Source organism: Panthera uncia, chromosome D4 (assembly GCF_023721935.1).
Source record: "Panthera uncia isolate 11264 chromosome D4, Puncia_PCG_1.0, whole genome shotgun sequence".
NCBI lineage: Eukaryota > Metazoa > Chordata > Mammalia > Carnivora > Felidae > Panthera > Panthera uncia.
In genome coordinates this window covers 83332945-83357688 of record NC_064807.1, presented here as the reverse complement: position 1 = coordinate 83357688, position 24744 = coordinate 83332945, and the positions used below count along the sequence as shown (strand labels likewise).

General features: G+C 49.2%; 2 protein-coding genes across 9 annotated transcripts in view; one reads left to right on the top strand and one right to left on the bottom strand.

Moving 5' to 3' along the window:
* RPL12 (ribosomal protein L12) overlaps positions 1 to 24744 on the top strand; it is a 534927-nt gene that overhangs the window by 419574 nt on the left and 90609 nt on the right. The gene's annotated exons all lie outside the window — the stretch shown is intronic.
* Positions 1 to 24744, bottom strand: part of RALGPS1 (Ral GEF with PH domain and SH3 binding motif 1) — a 271670-nt gene that overhangs the window by 227810 nt on the left and 19116 nt on the right. For 6 of the 8 annotated variants that reach the window (XM_049637854.1, XM_049637835.1, XM_049637794.1 and 3 more), the window contains exon 2: positions 20417 to 20495. The exons of 1 other annotated variant lie outside the window; for it this stretch is intronic. The gene's annotated coding sequence lies outside the window, so the exon portion shown is untranslated. Of the gene's footprint in view, positions 1 to 14500; positions 14614 to 20416; positions 20496 to 24744 lie in introns of those variants that run through there. One more of the 8 variants, XM_049637816.1, reaches the window with a different exon arrangement.

The following is a 24744-nucleotide window of genomic DNA, read 5'->3' as shown; positions in this document are numbered from 1 at the left end:
AAGACAAAACCAAGCGCTGGCAAGGACGCGAAGAAATGGAGCCCTTAAACCTTGCTGGTAAGAGGTAAAAGGTACAACTCCTTTGGAAAACAGCTTGGTAGTTTCTTAAAAAGTTGAACAGACGCTTATCAAATGACCAGCAATTCTACTCCTAGGTAGCTACCTTTTTAAAAAAATGAAAGCATATGTCCGCACAAAGACATGTACATGGATTATTCACCAGAGCCAAAAGTTGGAAACAATCTAAACGCTCCTTGCTCCTCCAGTGGTGAGTGGATAAACAATGAGATATTTCCCTACCGTGGACTACTACTCAGTAATAAAGAAATGAAATACTGATGCAAACTGTAACATGAATAAACCTCAGAAACATTATGCTAAGTCAAAGAGGTCAGACCCAAAAGACTGTACTGTAGGATGCCATTTTTATGAAATGCCAAAACAAGGCAAACTCATAGAGACAGGAGCACATCAGCGGTGGGCTGGGGTGGAGGCAGGACTGACTGCAGACGGGCACAGGGATCTTTCTGAGGTGACGGAAATGTTCTAAAACAGGATCATCACGACTGTTAAACGCAGCTCCGTAAATTCACTCAAAATCACAGAATCACACACTTGGAGTGGGTGAATTTTACGGTATGTAAATTACACTACAATGAAAGCAGCAGCCACCAGCGCTGTTTCACGATGGCACCCTGAACTCACATGTTTAACTGCTCCCTTCCACGTCCCTTTGAAATAATCAAAGAAATATGAAAAGAGCAAAAACAAACCATGTTAGCCCATGACAAGAGAAGAGTTACTTTCTTAAGTTTATTTATTTATTTTGAGAGAGTGAGACAGACAGCGTGTGTACACAAGCAAGGGTGGGGAAAAGAGAGAGGGAGAACGAGAATTTCAAGCTTACAGGGCAGAGCCCGACGTGGGGTTTGAATTCACAAACCGGAGACAAGATCAAGATTCAGACACTTAACCGACTAAGGCACACAGGTGCCCCGAGAGAAGGGTTATTAATAAGCAAAAAGACGTTGAGGAATTTCCAGTGCAGAAGAGACAGGACTGAGAGAAGGGGAACCCGCGTCTGGAGCAAAGGGAAGGCCTCCCAGGAGTCAGGCAGATGAGACCTTCCCACAGACACCCCGTGAGAACCTAGAGACTTCAAAGTGGGAAATCCAGAAACTGAGGCTGAGAGTAAGGCTCAAGAGCTCAAAGAGGCAGCATGAGACTGACTCAAGCTGCAGGGCTGTCTCAGACCGGACAAACCAACTCATGCGGACTGGGAGTCGGGGCCAACCCAGCCAGGCTCTCTATGCCAGAAGCAACCAGCCTGTTGGATGGCCTCTGTTCAGATCAGCTCGGGCCATACTGAAGTGACTCAACCCAAGCCTGACAGAGTCACGAGGGGAAGAGGGCATGGGAGACAGCCAGCCTGATGCTGTGTGATGATGTTGTGGATCCAACCTGCATCAGTTCCGGGCTGATGTGAGCTTCGGTCCTTTCACAGTATGCCTGGTACTCTGCGGGTCTGCCCCGGGGGGGCCCAACATGGAGCCCAAACCAGAGGCCTTGGCTCTCCCCACTCACCCGACACCAGAAACCCTCAAGTCACATAGCCCTTCAACACAGAGGCCACGTTTGGTTCTCACGCCCTCTTCCATGACAGTTCATTCGCCCACCCCCTGCATCCCGTCCGAAGGACGCTACCACCTCTGCCCGTTTCTCCATCATCGCTGGGGGGGGCGCACTCAGGTGCCCCCGTCCAACACCGACAGCAGCACACGCAGGGAGCGGCAGCTGCGCGAAGCTGGGCTAAGTGCTACATTTTTAGTTCATTTTGTCTTCACGACAACCCCAGGCAGGGGAGACTCTTCTGGGAAACTGAGGCACCAAGAGGTGATGCAACTGCTAGTTGAGCAGTGGGACTGGGGTGTTCAAACCCTGGTCCGTCGACACCAGCGCCTGGGCCTCCTCCAAGAGCCCATGAGGACCCTGTGAGAAAAATGCATGTGAAACACTCGGCCCGGGCTAGCCACAGACCAAGCACTCAATCCCAGTTACTGGTTACTGTGAGTGTTAATCTAATCCTACAGTTCTGTTCATTTATGCCTATTCTTTTTTCCTAAAATAAACAAATAAAATATTAGCTTAAAGAAAGCACGGCATCACGCTCTGTGAAACCACAGGCCTCCACTGCGGGAAAGGGGTTCCCAGCTGTGGATGCCAGGCCACCGGACAGCGGAGGCTGAGTCCAGGTGTCTGAGCGCAGCTCCTCCTCCCGGAGGCCTGACCTGCCTACTGCACGCCCCTCGGGCCCACCTGGACACAGAGCACGGCAGCCACAGCGTGTTAGCCCTGCGCTCCCCACGGGCAGCCTGGGCTGGAAAGAAAGACAGAGCGCTTGTTTCAGATCTGACTCCTGCAAGTCTCGCCATGGACAAAAATAGCCTAACTCGTGGGCAGCATGTCTCAGACAAGTGATATTTCACATACTAAGAAATAACAGAACCAAGCAGAACAGAACATCTTTCCAGGGCCCAGGGACACCCCCACCCATCCACTTTCAGTCCCTGAGACCTGGCCAGGCCCCAACTCCTCATCGGGGACCAGACTCCCATCAAGGGAGTCAGCCTGGCCTAGGCCCCTCCCGGAGAACCGCTTCTCCACCCCTTGGGAGGGCCCCTGAGGACGGCGACTGTGCCTCCCAGGCCAGACTGACTGCACCAGAGTGGCCACCTGATTCTCCTGGGAACTCGGGACGCTAAGATGCCAGTCTCTGCTGGTCAACCAAACCGAGACACTCTGCCCTCACTTGTAGGGGGGTGGCATCTGCCCGGTTGCAGGGACAGTCGGCCGGAGTGTGAAGGCAGCAGATGCACGAAAAGGCTGAAGGCAGAGGCTGTGTCTGAAAGAAAAGGACAGCAGCGGGCCTGGCTCCCAACCCCGGCTCCGTAGTGTCAGGTAGTGAGAGGGGCTTTCCAAAAGACCCTGATCAGGGCTACTTCCGAAACACCACATCCATGCCACGCCACCACAAACCCGACCATGAAAACACAAGGGTCTCATCTGAATGGGGAAAGAGAAGCACCATTCATTCGTCGAGCTCCTACTTCACATAGGTATTGTTCCAGCCACGGCTTCTAACCGTGTTTATGCCTTGGACCCTTCTGGCAGCCTAGTGAAGGCTCTGGGTCCCTTTTCATAGAAGTATTTTTAAACGCATAAAATCACACAGGAAACCAACTACATAGGATTACCCAGGAAAACAATTATATTAAACTATAGCTATTTTAAAATAATTTATAATACAATAACATATTTCTCCATGTAAGGGAATATATATATTTCTTTATTATTGCATGATATAACAAGATACGTTGGGAGGTTGAATAACTACCATAATTTAAAAGTAGTTATGAGTATGGATATTCTAAGAGGTCAATAATTATTATGTGATATGAAAATACCTGTGATTTTTATTGGTGACAAAGTCCCAAGTGCTACTATTACTGTGACTCATTGTCTGTGTTAGTAACTGAGAGAAATGCTAAACTTCAGTGAGAAGTTGGTGAAAATAAAGATGTCATATTTTTCCCATCCGAATTCACAGATGCCTGGTTCAGGACCCCTGTTCCAGGCACTAAGGGACACAAAACCAGCAGGCCCTGCTCCCAGAGAACTTATATTCCAGTGTAGAAGTCAGAAAATACACACATGGGTCGGGGCGCCTGGGTGGCTCAGTCGGTTAAGCTTCCGACTTCCCCTCGGGTCATGATCTCATGGTTCTTGAGTTTGAGCCCCGTGTCAGGCTCTGTGCTGACAGCTCAGAGCCCGGAGCCTGCTTCAGATTCTGTGTGTCCCTCTCTCTCTGCCCTTCCCCCACTCATGCTCTGTCTCTCTCTCAAAAATAAATACACATAAAAAAAAAATTTAAAAAGAAAGAAAATACACACGTGGAAACAAAGGAGATAATTTCAGATACTGAGAAGTGTCTCCCAAAACTAAAAGATGGTGGAGGACGGTATTTGCCAGGTGGTCAAGGAAAGACGCTCTGAGGATGTGAAATTTGACTGAAACCTCAGGAAGCAGTCAGCCCATAAAAACCAGCATGTGTTCTTTGCAGAGGGCGCAGCAAGTGCAAAGGCCCTGAGATGCACATGAGCTTAGCAGGCTTGTGATGGAGGCAGATGGACCAGGGTGGGCAGAAGGCAATGGACAGACAGGCTGGGGCCAGAGCACGAAGGGCCTTGATGCCACGGCGGGAGTGTGGGTTTTATCCGGAGTGCAGTGGGAACCCTCTGGTGTACTAGAGGGCTGTGAGCAGGGGAGTGACAGGATCTGATCTTACTGTTTGTGAGATCACTTTGGCTACTCGGCATAGAACTGAATGAAAAGAGACAAAGCCGGAGCCTCGGAGCCAGCTGGGGTAGGAGAGGATGACGGCATAGACTGCTAGCCACAGGGGTTGGGGATGGACATGGCGGGGTAGGTTCCAGAGGGAAAGATACAAGACTTGCTGATGGACCACACGGGAGGGGAGAAGAAAAGAGAGGAACCAAGGATGACCTCTAAGCTTGGGGCTGTCACGAGTGGGTAACAGCTACACACGCTGCTCAGCTGTTCATTCATTCACTCGTCACCCACCCAGCCCGCTGGAGGACCAGTTCTGCTCTCCAGGGCCCCGCAGCGTAGTGGGGAGAACTCCCCAAAGTAGCTGCTCACGGGGACACATGCTGTAACAGATCACAGGTTCACCCTGGGGGTCAAAGAAGACATCACTGACAAGCACCCTTGAGCTGGGTCTCGAAGGACCAGTGGGAGCGCTTCAAGGAAAGGGCGGCCGAGGGCAAGGAGGATGCCCTCAGCAAGTGAGGCAGGTTGGGGCATGAAAGCACCCTGAGGTGCTGGTGTGCCAGGAGCACAAGGGGGCAGGTCCCCCTCCTCACCTGACCCCAGCCCGTGTGCATCCTAACACACAGCAGCCAATAAGCTAGGCAGGGACCCCCACAGAGTTTGTCTTCCCGGATGGCCCTGATGCTACAGCCACAGCCACGGTGTCTTGTGCCCTGGTCACTCCCTCATCAGTTCAGCAAACTTGGTGAAACTGCCCAAACCCTGCTCTGTGCAGAGGAATCAGACCAGCCCTTGGCCTCAAGGGACTCCCACACCACTATCTATCACTTCGTTTCAGGCTCTAAGGATTTCCATGCATTAACAAACTTTTTTTCACAGGTGAGGAAATGGAGGTACCAAGAGATTAATGAAACTAACTCAGGGGTGCACTTTTACCTGCCTGTACTGACTGTGGCCCCTGCTGATCAGGGGCAGGCTGGCAGGATGGGGAGAGCTCCAGCTTTTTGAGCCTGGCTTTTTAATCCGAATCACACCAAAACCCCATCTTTCCATCCTCCAACTCTCTCACCACACACACACACACACACACACACACACACACACGCTGCTAATGCCTCCTTGGAAACCAAAACACCGCAGAAGAAAAAGCAATTCTCATGACGTAACTTCGCAAGAACGTGGCAATTGTATCAGAACCACAGAACAATCCCTCATCTCTTGTTTCTGTATGACAGAATCTGCTCTTGTGTGTGGGCTCCCGGAGAGAGAAGGAAAATCCCATATGCCATGTTGGTTTCCTTCCAAACTTTCAGAATTCTCCTTCAATGTTTCAGGTTCAGGAAACCAAGAAAATAACACGAGACAGTCTGGTGCAGACCACTGTTGAGAAGGCAGAATAACCACTTTTTCCTAAGCGTATGGAGGCTGTTTCAAAGAAAATACACATATCCAGGAATGTTCAATTACAAGAGAGTGATCTCTTCCAAATGTTGCAGACAAGCATGGAAACGGACCCGGAGCTCCGCTTCAGAGGATGGTGCTGCTCTCCACCTTCCTCCGTCCTGAACAGAAGCTGTGACAAGACGAACAGGAAGGAAGCAAAGAGGGTTCTGCCCACAACCCCTCCATCACTTCAGGAGCAGTAAGTGTATGTACGTACATGTGTACACACACACACACAAACACACACCGCCACAGCATGCACATTTCCTATTGCCAGAGGGCTTCCCCCAAGGTAACCATCACTGTGGTGCCGGACCACGAGCCGGCAGCTCAAGAAAGTCCCCCTAAGAAAGTCCCCCTTGTGCGGGCTGGCAGGGTGGTTATCTCCACCTCTTCCTGACCCTCTCCAAACCGGCCAGACCTCTTTTCCTGGCAAGCAGGAGCGTCTGGCGGCTTTCAAAGGGAGGCCCGGCCACGTAAGCACATGTCAGACTTGAATGCCATCACTCACTGCGGCGTTCACCGCCCCCCAACCCCCACCCCCGGCCCTTCCAAACCACCCGCCAGATGTTCAGCCTCCGACATCCCACCTTCTCGCTGACGGAGACAGAGTGGGCCGGGGAGGCGCCACCACGGCTGTGCCCCCGTGGAGGAGAGAAAGCGGCAGGGTGTGGGAAAGCGGGCTGGATTTAGGGGTGGAGGGTCTGCAGACCTCACAAAAAGGGACAAACCCGTGAAACAGCACACCAGAGAAAAGGAGCACGAGGGCATCTTCCTGGGGAAGGGAAGCACTTGTGTTCACTGAGCTAAGGTAGGGCCCCCCGCAAACAGGCGGCGATCCGCTAATGCAGGTGGTAGGTGCAGAATGAGTGTCCCCACAGCCCACGCACCACAGCCAGGGAGGCAGAAGGGGACACGGCCCATCCTTGTCCTCAGAAACCATAGTCTGGCCCAGGGGCGCCTAACCTTTTCCAACAGGAGGACTTCCTGAATTTCTTATGTAAAAGTAATACACGTGCATGCTGAAATTATAAAAACTGAATAAAAGGGCATAAAATAAAAAAGGCAAGTCCCTGTCTCCCACAAACCCTAGTCCCTGTGCCCAAGGTCACACAGTTCCCTTAGGGGAGGGCAGCATTTATGCACACATCCACACACACAGAGATACAAGTAAATGTACAAATATACACATAAATGTACTTAAGAAACTATCCATTTTAACACCAAAAAGAAATAGTTCTATTTTTGGCATCTGTTGACTAAGAAAAACCCTTAGTAACAAAAAGCTGTTATAAATCACTAACACATTTAAACTAATCTGCGGTCTACGAATCACAGCAATGTCTACATCCACTTGGAGTGCAGTGAGATGTATTTACAGCACTCATTCTTCAGCCTGACAGAGCTGGGAGCACACATGAATTTGGGGAGGCCTTATAGCAGCCCCGAGTTCGACACCCTCACCCCCCACAGGCTCACAGCTGCAGGTGAAGCCAAGTACTTCCGTGGCTTAGGGAACGGACAAATCAGGATTTGAATTCTCACCCATCACTTACTCTGAGCCCTGAGCAAGCTGCCTGACCTGACCCAGCTCCACCTTCCTTCCCTCCCCCACCTGGCAGATGGCAGATGGTTGAAGGGGTCGCCAGGTCGGTGTAGGCTGGAAGCGGCTGGTAAACGTCAGCTACGTCTGTGCTGGCACCCCTCACCACACGCTCACCCTCCCCGGGGACGGGCAGACGCGGGCAGGGCTCCCTTGGCATGAGACCACAAGACATCGAGCTGAAGTTGAGGCACCAAAAGAAATGTGAGTAAAGAATCTGCACTTCTCATAAAACCAGGAACGGTTCTCAAAAGGAAACTAATCCAGGGCACCTGGGTGGCTCAGTTGGTTGAGCGTCCGACTTCGGCTCAGGTCATGATCTTGCAGTTTGTGAGTTCGAGCCCCGCATCGGGCTCTGTGCTGACAGCTCAGAGCATGGAGCCTGCCTCGGAGTCTGTGTCTCCCTCTCTCTCTGCTCCTCCCCTGCTCATGCTCTGTCTCTGTCTCTCAAAAATAAACAAATGTTTAAAAAAAATGTAAGATCACGCAGAACCATTCAGGACAGAGCTGAGGACAGCCTGGGGTCTGACGCCAGGAGGGCCCTGGGCCCCAGTCAGGGAAAGCCCGGCTCGCAAAGGGACTTAAGAAGTGCCTGAGTCTCCTGGAGCCTGCTGGGGAGGAAACAGGGAAAGCAGGAGATGGAGACTGGGGTTTTCTGGGAACTCAAAGTGACTCCTGAGCATATTCTCAGGTTCAAAGTAAGGAGTCCGTGGAGGGCAAAATATGAAAAATCCAAGAGACAGAGGGCACACCTGACAGAGCACGTCTCAGAGAAGATGGCAAGGGTGGGACTGTGGTGGCTGCTTCCCCTGCCCCCGGAAGACAGGGACAAGGGCGGCTGCCACCCAGACCTTAGCTGGAGGAGGGTGGCCCTGGGGAGACAGGAGAGCCTGGTTGGCACGGGGGGCGCCAGTACACGGGGGTTTGGTGACGTCTCTCAGGACGAGACGCTTTTACCCTAGAGGTACCTGCAGCGGTAGTACAAGAACTAGACCACACGTTTCCTCCCGCGAGGACCTGACGTGACCCTCCGGACAGGGAGCTATCACAGCCCAGAGGACACTAATGAAGCCTCACAGCTAGATGCAGGGAGGATCCTGGACTGAGACAGGAACGGAAAAAGAACATTAGGGGGGAAACATCAGGGAGGAAACTGGTGGCATCTGAAAAAGGTCGCAAGTCTTAGTTCATAGCATGGTACCTATGTTAACTCATCACCTAAGTCAGTCTGCTAACTGTGTTAAGCCCGTGTAAGCTGTTCACATATAAGCTGGGGGAGGGATGCACATAAATGCTGTGTACTGTTCTGCAACTTGTCTGTAAGTCTAAAGTGATTTCAAAACAAAAAGCTGAATTTATTTTTTAAATATGTATTTATTTGAGAGAGAGCGAGTGTGTGCACGTGCACATGAGCAGGGGAGGGGCAGAGAGAGCATCCCAAGCAGGCTCCTCACTGTCAGCGCAGAGCCCGATGCCGGGCTCGAGCTCACGCACCATGAGATCATGACCTGAGCCGAAATCAAGGATCAGATGCTCAACTGAATGAGCCACTCAGGCACCCCTAAAAAGTTAAATTTAAAAAGCAACTCTGCACCCTCATATCCCACCCCACTCACCACCCCCTACACACACACAAGCTCCACGATCAGGCCTAACACCAGGGGCTTGTCATTTCCCGTGCCAAACCATAAACTGAGAGTTGCAGCTCTGGGATGCTAAGGTTAAGGCATTTCACACCCGTTACATGTGGGCCAAACATACATTATCTACAGTAGACAGACGATGGGGCAGGCTTGAAGACAGTTTACTGTGAGGAGCAGGGGGTCTCTCTCTCCTTCTTAGTCCCTGCCAAGGGCAGAGGAATTACTGGTTTGACAGGTAACAGTCCAGCTCATTGACTGGGCCACATCCATTCGGACCATCCCTAAGAGCCAAAAAGTCACACACCTGTTGAAGGCCCCTCTCTTCCCCACTGCTGCTGTGAGACCTGTGGGACTCCCACACACGCCCCTAAGTACACCTGCCCGGCCTGGACCCCAGGTACAGGTCAAGTTTAGGGAGCATGGGAAGCCCCAGTGGGCAAAGAGCTCATCACTTGCTTCAGCCAGCTTTGACTGGAGAGCCCTGTGCCAGAGACTGGCTGGTTCATGAGGGTCATTTAATTCAAATTCCCCTTTGCTGTTTTTCCTTGTCATCAGGATGAACTTTAGAAATATCAAGGTGAGGAACAGGTTGACAGAACAGGACACCCACACTCTTGGGCCTTCCTGACAGACACCACTGAGCCCTGGCTCATCATGCACAGCCTGGCATTTCCCACTGAAACAGGAAGGAAGTCAGCTAAGAGTGAGGCGGGATGGGCGAGGTCTGGCTGGAGACCAGCCAGAGTGAAAAACATCTGGGCAGCGGCACAACAAAGCCCATTAGGAATAAAGGGTGTGCCCCACGAGGTAGGAGCCAGAAGTTGAGGAAGAATACCCTGGTCCTAGACCATCTTCAAGTACCATCCCACACCCCCACGGAGCACACAGCAGTGGGTGACAGGGGCAGGGGTCGGGGCACCAGAGCGCACAGAGAAAGTCACATGTTCACAACAAACCACAGAAACAGATCTTAGTTCCAAGACAATGTACTGGGTCCACACATCTGCGTTCCCCTCACCAAATCTTATTAAATGAAAAACAAAAACAAAAGAACAAGAAATCTGTTGCAGTGTTGAAATACAGGGAAGAATGACATCACCAAACCAGAAGTTAAGAATTCCTAGAAGATTTGCAGCGAATGGAAGTGGACAGAGGAGAAGCTATGAGAGTCAGACATCTGGCCACAAAATCAACAGTCTCTCTGGTCTCAACAGCCAGCTAGAAAAGGCAATGGCCTGGGAGTCTACCAAGCAAATGATACCTACAAATAAACTTCAAAAGAAATGTACAGAAATCATTTGAAGCAAATTATGAAGTTTTCCTAACAAAAAAGAAGACAAATTAAAGGAGAGAGATTTCACTCCTCTGAATAAAGAGACAATATTGCAAAAGCATCAACTCTCCCCAACTGATCTATAAATAAAATACAAGGTCATTCTAAATTCTAAGGGGATTCATTTTGGAATTCAACAAATTGATTTGAAATTTCATCTGGAAGAATAATTTTTAAAAGCTAAGAAGTTTTCAAAAAAAGGACATGTGATGAGAAGTGATTTGTCCTGCCAGGAAGCCATGGTCGAGGATAAAGAGCACTGAGAGATGAATGAATGAGCAGGACAGAACGCAGCCCAGAGCACAGGGTCAAATACATGTGAGAATTAACATCTGGTCACAATGTCATTGCAAACAGCATGCAGGGATGGATCACTTAATAGATGTTGACAAAACAATTTACTATTCTCTTAAGGGGGAGGGGATTTGTTTAAAATCTTACCCAACATCATATATAAGAATAAAATTTTGATAGATTAGAGACTTAACCAAACATAAAATCCCCATAAAAATACCAGAGGAAACGCTAACCATTATTTTTTTTTAATAACCTTGGGGTGAAGAAGTTCTCTCTAGGGTGATACAAAAGCCAGAAAAACAAAGGAAACCATCAGCAGATTTAACTACAATAAAAAAAATTAGAACTCTGTATAAGAAAAGACATCATTGGGGCACCGGGGTGGCTCAGTAGGTTAAGCAGCCGACTGTGGCTCAGGTCATGATCTTACTGCTCGTGGGTTCAAGCCCCACATTGGGCTCTGTGCTGACAGCTCAGAGCCTGGAGCCTGCTTCGGATTCTGCCTCTCCCTCTCTCTGCCCCCTCTCCACTTGCTCTCTGACTCAAAAATAAAAGTGTTAAAAAAAAATTTTTTTTAAGACATAATGGGGGCACCTGGGTGGCTCAGTCAGTTAAGCATCCAACTCTTGATTTCAGCTCAGGCCATGATCTCATAGTTAGTGAGATCAAGCCCCATGTCAGGCTCTGAGCCAACAGTGTAGAGTCTGCTTGGGATCCTCCCTCTCCCTCTCTCTCTGTCCCTTCCCTACTTGTTCTCTCCCTCTCCAAAATAAATAAACATTTTTAAAAAGACATAAAAGATGTAAAACAAACAAACAAAAAAAGAAACTGGGGAAATGTGTGTCTGAAATGTCATGAGAGAGGATGTAGTAAGATCCTTAATATGGAAGGAATTCCCCAAGAGCCTGGCTCAGCTCTCAGCAGACATGTGGCCCAGGCCAGGAGCCTGTTCTCTAAGCCCCAACTTCCCACCTGCAAAGACAGAAGCTACCAGCAGCACCTTTCTCATAGGTGTGAGGACTGCACAAGATGCTATTTGGGTAGCACTTAGCCCAGAGTCTGAGCAAAGCAAGGAAATCATCAGACGGGCAACCGACCAGAGAGTGTGTTCCAGCAAGTCACTGACCATACCACCACCTGCAAAAAAGAGAAGAAAACACTGGAAAGCCTCATTGGCGTGTTTCAGTACAGGTAGGTGGACCGCATCCACTGAAGGGGATGAAAAGGATGGTTGAGAAGGATGCAACAGATAAATAGTTATGGACAGAGAAAGATGGCCACAAATTCAGGACATAGCCACCCTTATTATTTCATTCAGCAAGTATTTCCTGAAAGTCTAGTCTGGGTCAGGTACTGTTCCAGGTGCTGGGCACAGAGCGGTGAAGGAAAAGCCAGAAATCCCCCAGTACCTGCTGGTGGAGGAGGCAGACAATACAGCACGCAGGGAAAAGCGTATGGAGAGTCAGCTGTGGTAAGAGAGGGAAAAGGTAAAGCAGGGCGGGGGCGGCTAGGCAGAGGGGAAGGAGGGGTTGCAATCTTCAGTGGCGAGGGCTGAGAAGTGCTCTCACTGAGAAAGGGACATCTGGACATGATTTCCAATACGTATGCACACATGTGGGCACACACACGTAAAGACACAACTGTTACTACCATCACCTGCGAAAGGTGTCCGTGCATAGCACTTTTACTTTCTACTTTTTGTACTTTCAGTACTTCTGTACTTTCGGTATTGCTCCATTTCTTTCCAAGTAGGTGATAAAACAAGGCTGTGAGCAACACGGCATCTGGGGAGAAACCCGAAAGTGAACTTCCACAGACGTGCCCTTGGAGCACGGCTCACGGCCAGGTAGTCCCGACGCGGGAGGGTGGGGTCGGGCGCCTGGTGCTCTGGCACCACCTGGTGGCCACTTCCAGCCGAGCAATGTCCTCCGCAGCCCGTCAAGGAAGTCCGTCCGCAAGGCGCACAATTGTAGCAACCCCACCAGCCCCGTGGACGGGGACTGGAGAGAAAATGGGCGGCACAGATGCAGTCTGGTTTGTGGGGTGGCAGGGTCAAGGCAGGATTTATTCAGCTTGGATTTTAAGAGTTTTTACAACATTCCATTATAACTACAAGGGCGCAGTCCTTTACGAATGTACTCGAGGGCAGAAGTGGAGAGAGGTGGGTTGGGGGGCACAGATCCATAAAACCGGGCCCCCTGCGTATGTGTCCCCAAAAAGGTTGGGGAATTTGTAGTGACAAACTCAGGTCACACAGCCTGTGGAAGAGGACGGGTCTTCCCCAGTGAGAGTGCCTAAGGGCCAAGGTCCTACGAGTCTGGCTGGGCTCAGGGGCCACGTAGCTGCTCTCCGTGATTAATCACCAACTAACTGAGCATGGGCACAGGGCACTAAGCCAGCAGCTCCTCACCAAAGCCCAGAGGAGACTGAGGTACAAGCCCCAGGGTGACAGGGCAGTGATGCTGATCACACCAAGGACTCTTCCTGGGACACTCGTCCCTTCTCCGTCCTCTGGTCCTCGGTCTGGGTCGAGGGCCCCTCCTCTGTGCGCCCTCCACTAACCCGCCACAGCACCTGTCACCCTGACGGGGAACTGCCGTCATCCCTGAGCATGTGCCTGCTGGGCCACGAGCTCTGTACCCATCTCGTTCGCCACCAGGGACGGCACCTACAAGCGCGACATCCTGCGTCTGAATGCAGCTCTCCACCTACCACCAGCATGGCAGGGGGCAAGGGCCTCTCTAAGCTCCACTTCCCCCCCGTGCCCCACCTTGTGCAGCACTCGCCTGAGTGCTCCGTGTACATGAGGTCCCGGAGCTGAGGCCGCCTCTGTGGGTAAGTGCTGACGGCAGGGCCCGGCACAGGGCAGATTCTCCAACGGTTATTTTAGCCTCAGTCCCCAGCACAGAACCCAGCAGTCGGCTGTGTTCTCAATAAAAATGGATGAATTACTCCCCCAGCCTACTGTGGAAGGGAAGGGGCAAGGTCAGAGCAAGGCTGTGATGCTTGAGCCACCCCAACAGCACCCCCAAGCCATCTGGTTCTGCTGCCCCCCAAAAAGACTCAAGGACTGCACAAAAGGACTTGAAGGAGACAAGGCCCTCCCGCAGGTACAAACAGCCCTGCAGGGTGGGGCGGGGAGAAGTGGTGCAAATACCGGGGCTAATGCCTGAGGCAGGAGGGGCCGGGGGAGCACAGCAACATTCGGGGCTCAGGCAGGACCCAGGTGGAAGTTACCTCCCAGGAGCCGCCTCAACTAAGAACAGGTGAAACTTGCCTTAACAATCCCTCCAGCCCAGATCCCTCCCAGGCTCCCTACAGACTGATCTTCAAAGCCCAGCCAGCCCATGTGAACATCACATCCTAGCCCAACGGCCCATGTGACCATCACATCCTAGCCTTGCTGTCCTTGCTTCCTGTGGACTCCTTCCCCCACCCCACCCACCGATTCCTTGCATTCAAACCCACTCCCAAGTGGTCAGGGCTGTGGTCCTCACAGGGGAAGGAAAGAGGGGGCTTAGAGGTACCACAGGCCCCGCCTATGGGGAAGCATGTTCTGTGCTGGGAGGTGCAGTCCCTCTGCCAGCCCTGTGGAGGCGGCTTCCAGCCAAGGAAGGAGAGTTGCGCAAACAGGTGCCAAAATGCTGCCGGAGGTCGCCGGCGGCCACGCCTGCCCTGCTGTCTCTCACAGGGGCCGTGAGACCACCCTCCCTCCTCTCCTCTCCAGTCTTAATCTAGATGTTACTTCCTCCAGGAACCCTTCTGGGACCCCCTCTGTTATGTCCTTCTCCCACTGGCTTTTAGAGCACCCAGCCTTCTCCTCCATGGCACCTGCCACAGTTGTCCTGCATCTGGGTTCGTCTTCCTCCCCGGACCGCCACAGCTCTGGCACACAGCACTCGGCTGCCTCTCCAAGACATCCAGTAAGAGGGTCACGCGAGCCATGTCAGGAGCTGGCCCAAGGCTTCCACGGCTCACAAACCCTTTCCTGAGCAACCTTTGTGCTGCTGTCAACGTAAGTTTAGGTTCCGGAACTAGATGCTCAAAAGTCACAAAGTGTCACACGTTCCAACGGATGACCTTCATCTTACAGAAAGGAAAACTCAAGTCTCCTTGCTTAAACAGTCACATTTATAAAGACAATCTCAAAGGAAATGACAGAAAGGAAGGTTCAGTTACAGTTACTGGGATGTTTCTTGATATTTAATTATTTATAGATTCTACCTCATTGGACTTCCAGTTTAAACTGCAAAAGCAACAGGTCCCTGTTGCTCTAAGGCAAATCCAGTAAGATGTACAAATAAACTCATCAACCCACCCTTCCCCCGCCGCCCTCCCCCTTCCACACTCCAGAGGTAATCACAGCAAGCAGCAAGGTGTATTCCTCCAAGCATTTCCGCTAAGCCGCATAAATACACATAACCAAGCGGGACTCATACCAGAAACCAAGGTCATACCCTCAAGCGCCTGCAGGGCCCAGGCAGATGAGGTCACTGGTGAAGACGCAGGTATAACAGGAGCAGGACACACGGGGCCTGTGGCTAACTACACCACTTAGAGCTTTCCATTTGGAACATTTGTAAAGCTCTGAACTGGCCACACAAAGCAACCAAGGGGGAGATTAGACAGTGCTCTTTGGGCCGGGTAGCAGAGTGGATAGAAGTTCAGATTTTGGAGCCCTGGTCACAGCCTGGGCCTAGCATCTATTGGTTGGGTGACCTTAAGAAAGATATTTAGTCTCAGGGCACCTGGGTGGCTCAGTCGGTTAAGCGTCTGACTTCGGCTCAGGTCATGATCTCACAGTCTGTGGGTTCGAGCCCCACATCAGGCTCTGTGCTGACAGCTCAGAGCCTGGACCCTGCTTCGGATTCTGTGTCTCCCTCTCTCTCTGCCCCTCCCCTGCTCACATGCTGTCTCTTGTCTCTGTCTCTCAGAAGTATTTTAAAAAATAATCTTAAAAAAAAAGATACTTAGTCTTTCTCTGCTTCAATTTCCTCCTCTAAATATAGGTGATCTAATACTGCCCATCTTGTGAGTTCACTGTGAGATGAGAGTAAGTTCACTGTGGAAAGCACTTAACACAGTGCCCAGCACGGGGTTATCTGCCACCACAGGCCACCAGTTTGCAACCCCTACTGGAGACGTTATTATGCAATTTATCTTTTAAACCCACCAGACTGTGGCCTTGTCCCATGTCGGAACAGAGAAAGCTGGCTCCTTTGTAATAAACGCCTAATCCATCGCTGCCTTTCTGCCACTCCAAAAATGAGAAACTATCTAATACACTTTAACGTGTAAAGTTAACGTGTAATACACACATTAAAGTGTATTAGATACTTTCAGAGTATGTTCCCCACAGAGTTAGAACAGTTCATACTCCCTACCAGCGATGTCATAGAGGACCCACTTCCCCACTCACTTGCTAACGCTGGTTTCATTGTAACTTTTTTTGCTAATTAAAAAGGCAAAAAAAGAAAACTATTGTTTTAATTTGTATTCATTCTGCTACTGATTATCGTTTGAGGCAGAGATCTCAACTTCTTTTTTCCTCCCTTTCTTCTTTAGAATGAGAACTCCTGTTTTTACCTAAGCCCACCCTGTGCTCCCTTGTAGCTCAATGTGGCTAAGCTCTACTCATTGAGGTATAAATGTTAGTGCTGTGTGAGACCTTTAAGAAAGGTCTGAAAGGGTCACTATGAAATTGTGACTTATAATAAGAAATATGTATTTGGTCTTTATCCCCCTTGCTCGTACAGAGCTCCTAAAATGCTTGGAATTTTCTAGGTGATGACAGCAATAAAAAAAAAAAAAAAAAAAGTATCTTATGTTAAAAAAAAAAGAAATGTCTGAAAGTGCACGGGCACACCCTTCTTCCCCTTGTCTCCTTCAGGCTTTTGGAATGCAGATGTAATGACTGGAGCTCAAGCAGCCATCTTGAATCAGGAGGCAATCTGCTATAGATGGAAAAGCTGCAAGACCTAAGGAACCTGGGTCTGGGATGACACTGATCCCACCATACCAACCGTACACTGCCTACCTCTTCACTTTTTCATGAGATGAAAACATATAAGCCCTTATCGTTCAAGCCATTTTATGCAGGGGTTATCTATTGTATGCAACCAAATCTAGCCCTAATACACCCTCTCATCCCCAAAAGTCAAAACTGAACCTGTATTTCTCCTTCCTTAAGACAGATAAATAACAAAGCCTCTATGTTTCATTTCCTCTGTGTTTATTTAAGTGTCCTAAACATGGAACACTTATTTCTTCACTCTCTCATCCCTTCTCCCAACCTTAGGTTTTGCAAAGGTGGTTTAGAATTTTTGTTTTCAGCCTATTATGTTTTGTCATACAGCAGTTCTCCTCTATCTTAAAACCTGTCAATAAGTTAACGCAATAAAAACTCCGATGCACAGCAGCAGTAGTCACTGAGATAAACCACAGGCACTGACAGGTGCCCTGCTCTGCTCTGCTCCCTGCATTCTTCCTCTATCCCATCATCTCTGCCCTGCTTTCACTGTCCTTCCACTGGACAGTTTACAAGGCATTTTCTCAGCTGCACTTCACAGATACTGTATGTTTTATGCCCTCACATGTTTGAATCGCCTTTCTTTTGCAATAAACCGTGAGTGGCATTGTGGCTGGGCACACAGAGGACTGCAGCCCCTCTCCCTTGAACAGTCTGCAGACAAGTCCATTGCCTTCCAGCCTCCAGCACTGTTTATGGAAAGCCTAATGAGAGTCTAATTCTCTTTCCTTTAAAATCCTGCTCCTTCTTCTTACAAGAGATTTTTCTCTTTCTTCTTGGAGTTTAAGAATTTTACTACAAAATAGGTTAAGTGTTAGCCTTAGTATGAACTGAATCCACTGAATCTGAAGAATCACATCTTTCTTCAGTTCACCGCTATTTCGCTCTACTGCTTTTCTATTACTCCTCCATCTATTCCTTTTTCTCCTTCTGGAACTTCTATTACCCCCAGGCCAGGTCTCCTGGATAAGGCCTCTAAGTGTCTCACATTTTAATTCATGATTTCCATTTCTTTTTATTATTGTTCCGGGTTGTGAGGCATTTCTTCTGTGTGACTTTCCAAACCACTAATTTCAACTCTTCTATTGATCTTTGAATTCAAAATACATGTTTTTTAGTTCCAGAAAGCCTCTGGTACACTCCAATCTCACCCCTTTGGGAGTTCATTCCTTGTGAATTGAAGTTCTTAAGTGTCCTCTCCATTCATCCTGCCTCAAAGGAGCCACTGCTCCAAGTGTGAAGCTTGGCCTTCCCTCCTTTCTATGGCCAAGTCTCCAAAAATGTGCTGTCACTTGCCATTGCCTGTTGAAGGATACGGGTTCTCACACTCCCTGTTCATGGCAGACTGCTTGAGCCTCTCCGGCAGCAAAAGCCCGAAGCCCTGGGCGACCTGACAGCCTCTGTTCAAGAGGGCTCAAGGGAAATGAGCTGGTGAAGTGTGACCTTCCTGCTGAGAGGTGGGGGGGCAGATGCTCTGCCCTTTGGTCCCCACCCTGGTGATGACAGGAGAGAGGAGTCCTCGCACCTGCACAGACTGGGGGCAATTCTGCCCAGATTCTCCACGGACAGCAGGTGGGCAACCACCATCCCTCTCCAGGAATCCAGTTCTGTTTTCTTTTTTAAGTCTTTTTTTATTTTTTTTTTTTTCAAAAAAAATTTTTTTAACGTTTATTTATTTTTGAGACAGAGAGAGACAGAGCATGAACGGGGGAGGGTCAGAGAGAGGGAGACACAGAATCTGAAGCAGGCTCCAGGCTCTGAGCTGTCAGCACAGAGCCCGACGCGGGGCTCGAACTCACGGACCGCGAGATCATGACCTGAGCCGAAGTCGGCAGCTTAACCGACTGAGCCACCCAGGCGCCCCTAAGTCTTTTTTTTTTAATTTTAAAAAGTTTATTTCTTTTTTAGTAATTTCTACACCCACCATGGGGCTCGAACTCACAACCCTGAGATCAAGAGTTGCATGCTCTTCCAACGTGAGCCAGCCAGGTGCCTCATCCTGGAATCCAGGTCTAATCAGACCCAAAAGCACAGACCGTGGAGACAGGTTCCATTTCTAGAACAAGACTGACCTAGAGTCCAATCTCAACCCTGCCACTAACTTGCTTTGCGACCTCAGGGAGATTACTTCCCTCTGAGTCTGTTTTGTCTTGTGCTCCTGCCCATCCTCCAGCAGTTGTCTCCAGCATCCTCCTCGGGGAACCAATCCCACCAGTAGGTAAGTTTCAGGGAAAGAGCTTCTTCTAAGCACTATATGAATTACTTGTATTGTAGTTAATCGTGGAACATGAAGGAAGACTGAAGCCCTGGTAGGAAAACATCAGAAACTTCGCCTTCTGCCTCTTTTGTGATAATGGGTTGACAGAAGGGTAAGGCTACTAGAAGAATCTGAAAAATATTGTAATCTTTCAGCTTTTAACATTTTTGTGATTTCTCCTACCTGTACAGAATCTCTTAACATTCTTTTAGGCAAACACTCTCTGCTTTTCCCCCTTTTATTCTTTTATGTTGTCTCAAGACCCGAGAACCATGGCCACAAAGCAGATGGGTATGGAGAGCCATAAGAGAGTCCAAGTTGGTTTCAGTCTGGTAATATTCACTGAGCACCTACTGTATATAAGGCACTGCATGGGATACAATAATGGGCAAGACACAACCCCTGCCTTAAAAGAGCTTAAAGTCTAGAGGCGCCTGAGTGGCTCAGCCTGTTAAGTGTCCAGCTTTGGCTCAGGTCATCATCTCAAGGTTTGTGGGTTCAAGCCCCGTGTGAGGCTCTCTGCTGTCAGCATGGAACCTGCTTTGGATCCTCTGTCTCCCTCTCTCTCTGCCCCCCCCCCCCCCCTCTTTTTTGTGCACACACCCCCCCTCCCTCTCGCCCAAAAAAAAATAAAAACTTCTTAAAAAAAGAGTTTAAAGTCTGGTAAAGGAGGTAAGGTAGGAGGTACAGGTACATCAAAAAAAGCATGACGTGATGCAGAATGTAGGCAGGGCCACGAGGAAGTTAAAATATGTGCCATGAGGGTTTAAAAGGAAGGAGAGCCCCCAGCAGCTGGGGGCACACAGATAGGGCTCACAGAATCTTAGGGAGCAAGAATGGGGGCGGGGAGGGGAAGAGGGTGGCAGGGCACTGACCACCAGAGTGCGGTCTCTTGAAGACAATGACCACGTCTTATTTGTCTTCATATGCCTTCACCCTTCCTCCCACGGCCAAGCAACTCACACAAGAGCTGGCCTTTCTGATGAAGGGTCTGGGGCAAGGGTAGCTGAACTGGAAAGAGAGAGGAGAAGGGTCTGTGCGGAAGTACAGGGACAGACTGAGGCTGAGAGAAAGGAAGTCATCCCAGGTACTGGGGAGTCAGACACAGAACATCCAGCTTCTCACCACTGGAAGCAAAAAGGCAACAGCATAACAAGGGAGCAACAAGAGGTTCTGCACAAGGAGGTGGAGAAAAGAAAAGCCCTTGATGTAAGATCCAACAGAGAAAACCTCTGAGTTTAATCTGGAGAGAAGGAACCTCTGCATGCATGGCTCACGGGGGATGTCTGATGTCCCAAAAGCCACCCTGCAGCTCCTCAGCCCCACAGACCCCACTTGGCACGAGGTTCCTCTGACCGCACCACCACCCAGATCACCTGCACCAGCGTGCACCTTTCTGTGCCTGTATATTACGGCCCTGCTCAAGAGAGCACATCTGACTACGGTCCATAAGCCAACTTACCAGGAGTACATGTGGGGCTTCATAATCCCAGGCCAACAGGATATACCATCCCAGCACGTCTCTTTCCAAACAGTAGCCGCTGTAAAAGTAGGAGGAATAACTACATTTACAACCATGTTCCATATGGTAAGACTTGTTTTTCAAAGCTCAGCAAGGTCAGACCAACTATAGTGCTGTAAGATATGATTTCAGCCTGTTCTTTGAAATGTCAGTTTTTCCCGCAGGTCAATATTTTATATCACCATTAGCCTACCAGGTAGCAAAGCCTGTCCCTTGTTCATCAAAATCAACTTAAACTTCTTAAACTTCTCCTTTCCTGTCATGCTTTGGATACATGCTGTGTTAAGCATGCAAGGGTTTGCCCTGGGGAATCACCCCCAAAGAAAAGCATGACTCTATGGGAATGTGCATTCTGGCAGGCCCAAAGCACCAGCCATGGCCTCGGGCACTACCCAGCAGGAAGGGGACTCAGGAGTACCCAGACACAAACACCCCTGCCCTCTGAGCACCCTGCTGTTGAAAAGAGTGTTCATACAAGGGAGGGAGCGGCCGGCATGTCCCGACACAGAGACGGCCTCTTGGCAGCCCGCTGGTACAGACAAGTATCCTGCACTGGGTGCCTGCAAAGGCCCCCGTCACTGGTTTCTGTCCTCCACAGCACCCCCCCCCCCACCTCACTCCACACCCAGGAGGGCAACCGCACCACCTCCTTCACTGAGGAGAGTTGACTTCAGCTCCCTTGGGTCCCTCCCTTAGCCTAAATGTTTCTGTATCTTCTCCTGGTCCTCTGCTCCCACCTCTGAGAAAGAGGCAATTGCCAGAGATCCAGGGCCAACCACTGGCCTGGGCTCGGGGCTAAGACACCTCTCCCTGGCAACCCCAATCTCTTCCACTCTCTTGGTCTTACCCTCTACCTGAGAACACCTGCAGTCCTCCCCAGTCTTCAAAAGAGCTCTGACCCTTGAACTCCAGGCTGCTTCCCATCAGACACCCCAACTTCCTCAGTACCGCACCCTCTCACTACCACCCGCCTGGAAACACTCTACCTGACGAGTGGGGCTGCTCCCTCCCAGGCCACCAAGACCTCCCAACTGCAGAGACTAGTGACCTCAGGTTCTCCTACCTCTTGGTTCACTGGTCCCTCTTTCTGGAAACTCAGCTATCGGCCCCTAATAACGACTTTGTGGCTCTGTCTCCGGCCATCCCGTTAGCCTCTCTAGCCTCCTCTGCTGGCTCCTTTCTTCTGCTGACCCCTTCCTTTTGTCCTCTCACCTTTCAGAGCTTCCCCTCAGCCCCTCCCCCCGGAGATCTGGCGTCTGCCTCCCTCTCCAGCCCACCACCGCCCTGCTATGTCTCACGCTTCATGCTCCAGCAACAGGGAAACCAACCCAAACACAGACACCCACTGAACTGCTGGAGGCTCACCCACTGGCCCACCTGCTTCCTACCTGCTTCCAGCAGCCAGGCTGCGCTCAGGCAGCCCCCTTGCTACCACCCTGAGCCACACGGCTCACCAAACCTTCTGATCCTTCACTACCGACAGCTGAGAAATATTAAGCGAACACCTCTAACGTACGTATATTTATCTGTACGGTTTTTTTTTGTTGTTTGTTTGTTTGTTTTTTTATTTATTTTTGGGACAGAGCGAGACAGAGCATGAACGGGGGAGGGGCAGAGAGAGAGGGAGACACAGAATCGGAAACAGGCTCCAGGCTCCGAGCCATCAGCCCAGAGCCTGACGCGGGGCTCGAACTCACAGACCGCGAGATCGTGACCTGGCTGAAGTCGGACGCTTAACCGACTGCGCCACCCAGGCGCCCCTATTTATCTGTACGTTAACTACACATTCTAATGTACCGATGTGTTATACATATTATAAAACAAATACAATGATCAAAGCAATAAAGATGAAATAAATAGGCTAAGCCAATGACTTTATTTTACTCATCAACAATACAAAAAACTTTCATTCTCATGATTAATAATAGCTTTAATAAGAGCAATGTGACTGATATGCTTCCCTTTTCTCAGTGTTTTAAGTACACTTTTTACAGATGTGCAACATACACACAGAAAAGAGCACAATTATAAGTGCACAGGTTAAAGAATTCTCACGAAGTGGGTATATCCATGTAGCCAGCACCCAGAAGGAGAGACCAAACATCACCAGCACCCCCAGAAACCCACTGCACCCCCCTTCTACCACTACCTACCGCCCAAGGGTAGCCATCCTCGTGGACAAGATGTCACAAAGTAAGTATCGCAATTCCTTTTAAAGATGAGAGTGAGGTGCGCCTGGGGGCTCAGTTGATTGAGTGTCTGACTTGACTTTGGCTCAGGTCATGATCTCATGGTTCTTGAGATCGAGCCCTGTGTCAGGCTCCATGCTCGGTGTGGAGCCTGCTTAAGAGTCTCTTTCTCTCCCTCTGCCCCTCTCCCCCACTCACACTCTCTCTCTCACACAGAAAAAAAAAAAAAAAACTTCAAAAGATGAGGATGAGGAGACTGAAATTAAGCACCTCTCTCAAGCTCGCAAACCTAAGGTGAGTCAGAGCAGGACCCCAGGTCTTTGGACTTCAGTGTTTCAGTGTTCTGTTTCTATTTGCAGAGAAATACTGTTTCCAACATAAACACCCTCACAAGAGGCTAAAACACTTAATAAAAGAACATGCTTGTGGACTCTGCCCATCCCAAAACACAACTCATGACAGAAGAGAAGAATAAAATGGTCTATTGATCCAACTTTGAGACAGACACATAGAAAGTCTGGACAAATGTACCCCAAGTGTTAAGAATAAGAAAATGGCTGATAAAATCTTTCCATTTGTAACAACATGGATGGACCTAGAGGGTGAAATAAGTCAGACAGAGAACAAAAATACGGTATGATTTTATATATGGAACCTTAAAACAAAACAAAAACAAAACAAAAAACAGATTCTTAAATACAAAGAACAAACTGGTGGTTGCCAGAGCAGAGATGGGTGGGGAGATGGTGAAACAGGTGAAGGGATTAAGAGGAACAAACTTCTAGTTATGAAATAAATAAGTCTGGGGCGCCTGGGTGGCTCAGTCAGTTAAGCATCCGACTTCAGCTCAGGTCACGATCCCACAGTTTGTGAGTTCGAGCCCCTCATCGGGCTCTGTGCTGACAGCTCAAAGCCTGGATCCTGCTTTGGATTCTGTGTCTCCTTCTCTCTCTGCCCCTCCCCAACCTGTGCTCTGTCTCCCTCTCTCCCTCTCCCTCTCTCTCTCTCAAAAATAAATGTGAAACAAATTTTTTAAATAAAAAATAAAATAAATAAAAATAAATAAGTCAACACCAAAAATTAAAAGCATTTGTACAGGGGCGCCTAGATGGCTCAGTTGGTTAAGTGTCTGACTCTTGGTTTCAGCTCAGGTCATGATCTCACGTTTTGTGAGTTCGAGCCCCACATTGGGCTCTATGCTGACAGCGTGGAGCCTGCTTGGGATTCTCTCTCTCCCTCCTGTCTGCCCCTCCCCCACTTGCTCATGCTCTTTCTGTCTCTCTCTCTCTCCCTCAAAATTAATAAACAGACTTTAAAAATAAATAAATAAATAAAAGCATTTGTACAGCAAAGGAAACCATCAAAAAACAAAAAGGCAACCTAGTGAATGGGAGAAGATATTTGCAAATGACATATCCAATAAGAGGTTAATATGCAAAATATATAAATAATTTACACAACTCAACACCAAAAAGATGCCAAATAATCTGACTTTTAAATGGGCAAGGGCTCTGAATATTTTTCTAAAGAAAATATGCAAATGGCTTACAGACACGTAAAAGATGCTCAACATCACTCATCATCAGGGAAACGCAAATCAAACCACAATGAGGTATCACCTCACACCAGTCAGAATGGCTAGCATCAAGAAGACAGGAAACGACAAGTGTTAGTGAGGATGAGGAGAAAAGGAAACCTTCGTGCACTGTTGATATGAGTATAAATTGGTGCAACCCCTGTGGAAAATAGTATGGACGTTCCTCAAACAATTAAAAATAGAACTACCCTATGATCCAGTAATTCCAGTACTGGGTAACTGCCCAAAGAAAACAAAAACACTAATTGGAAAAGATACATGCACCTGTATGTTTATTGCAGCATTATTTACAACAGCCAAGATATGGAAGCAGCCCAAGTGTCCACTGACAGAGGAGTGGATAAAGAAGATATGGTAGGCATATATACACAATGGAATATTATTCATCCATAAAAAAGAATGGGATCTTACTATCCGTGACAATATGGATGGTCCTAGAGGCTATTATGCTAAGTGAAATTAGACAGAGAAAGACAAATACC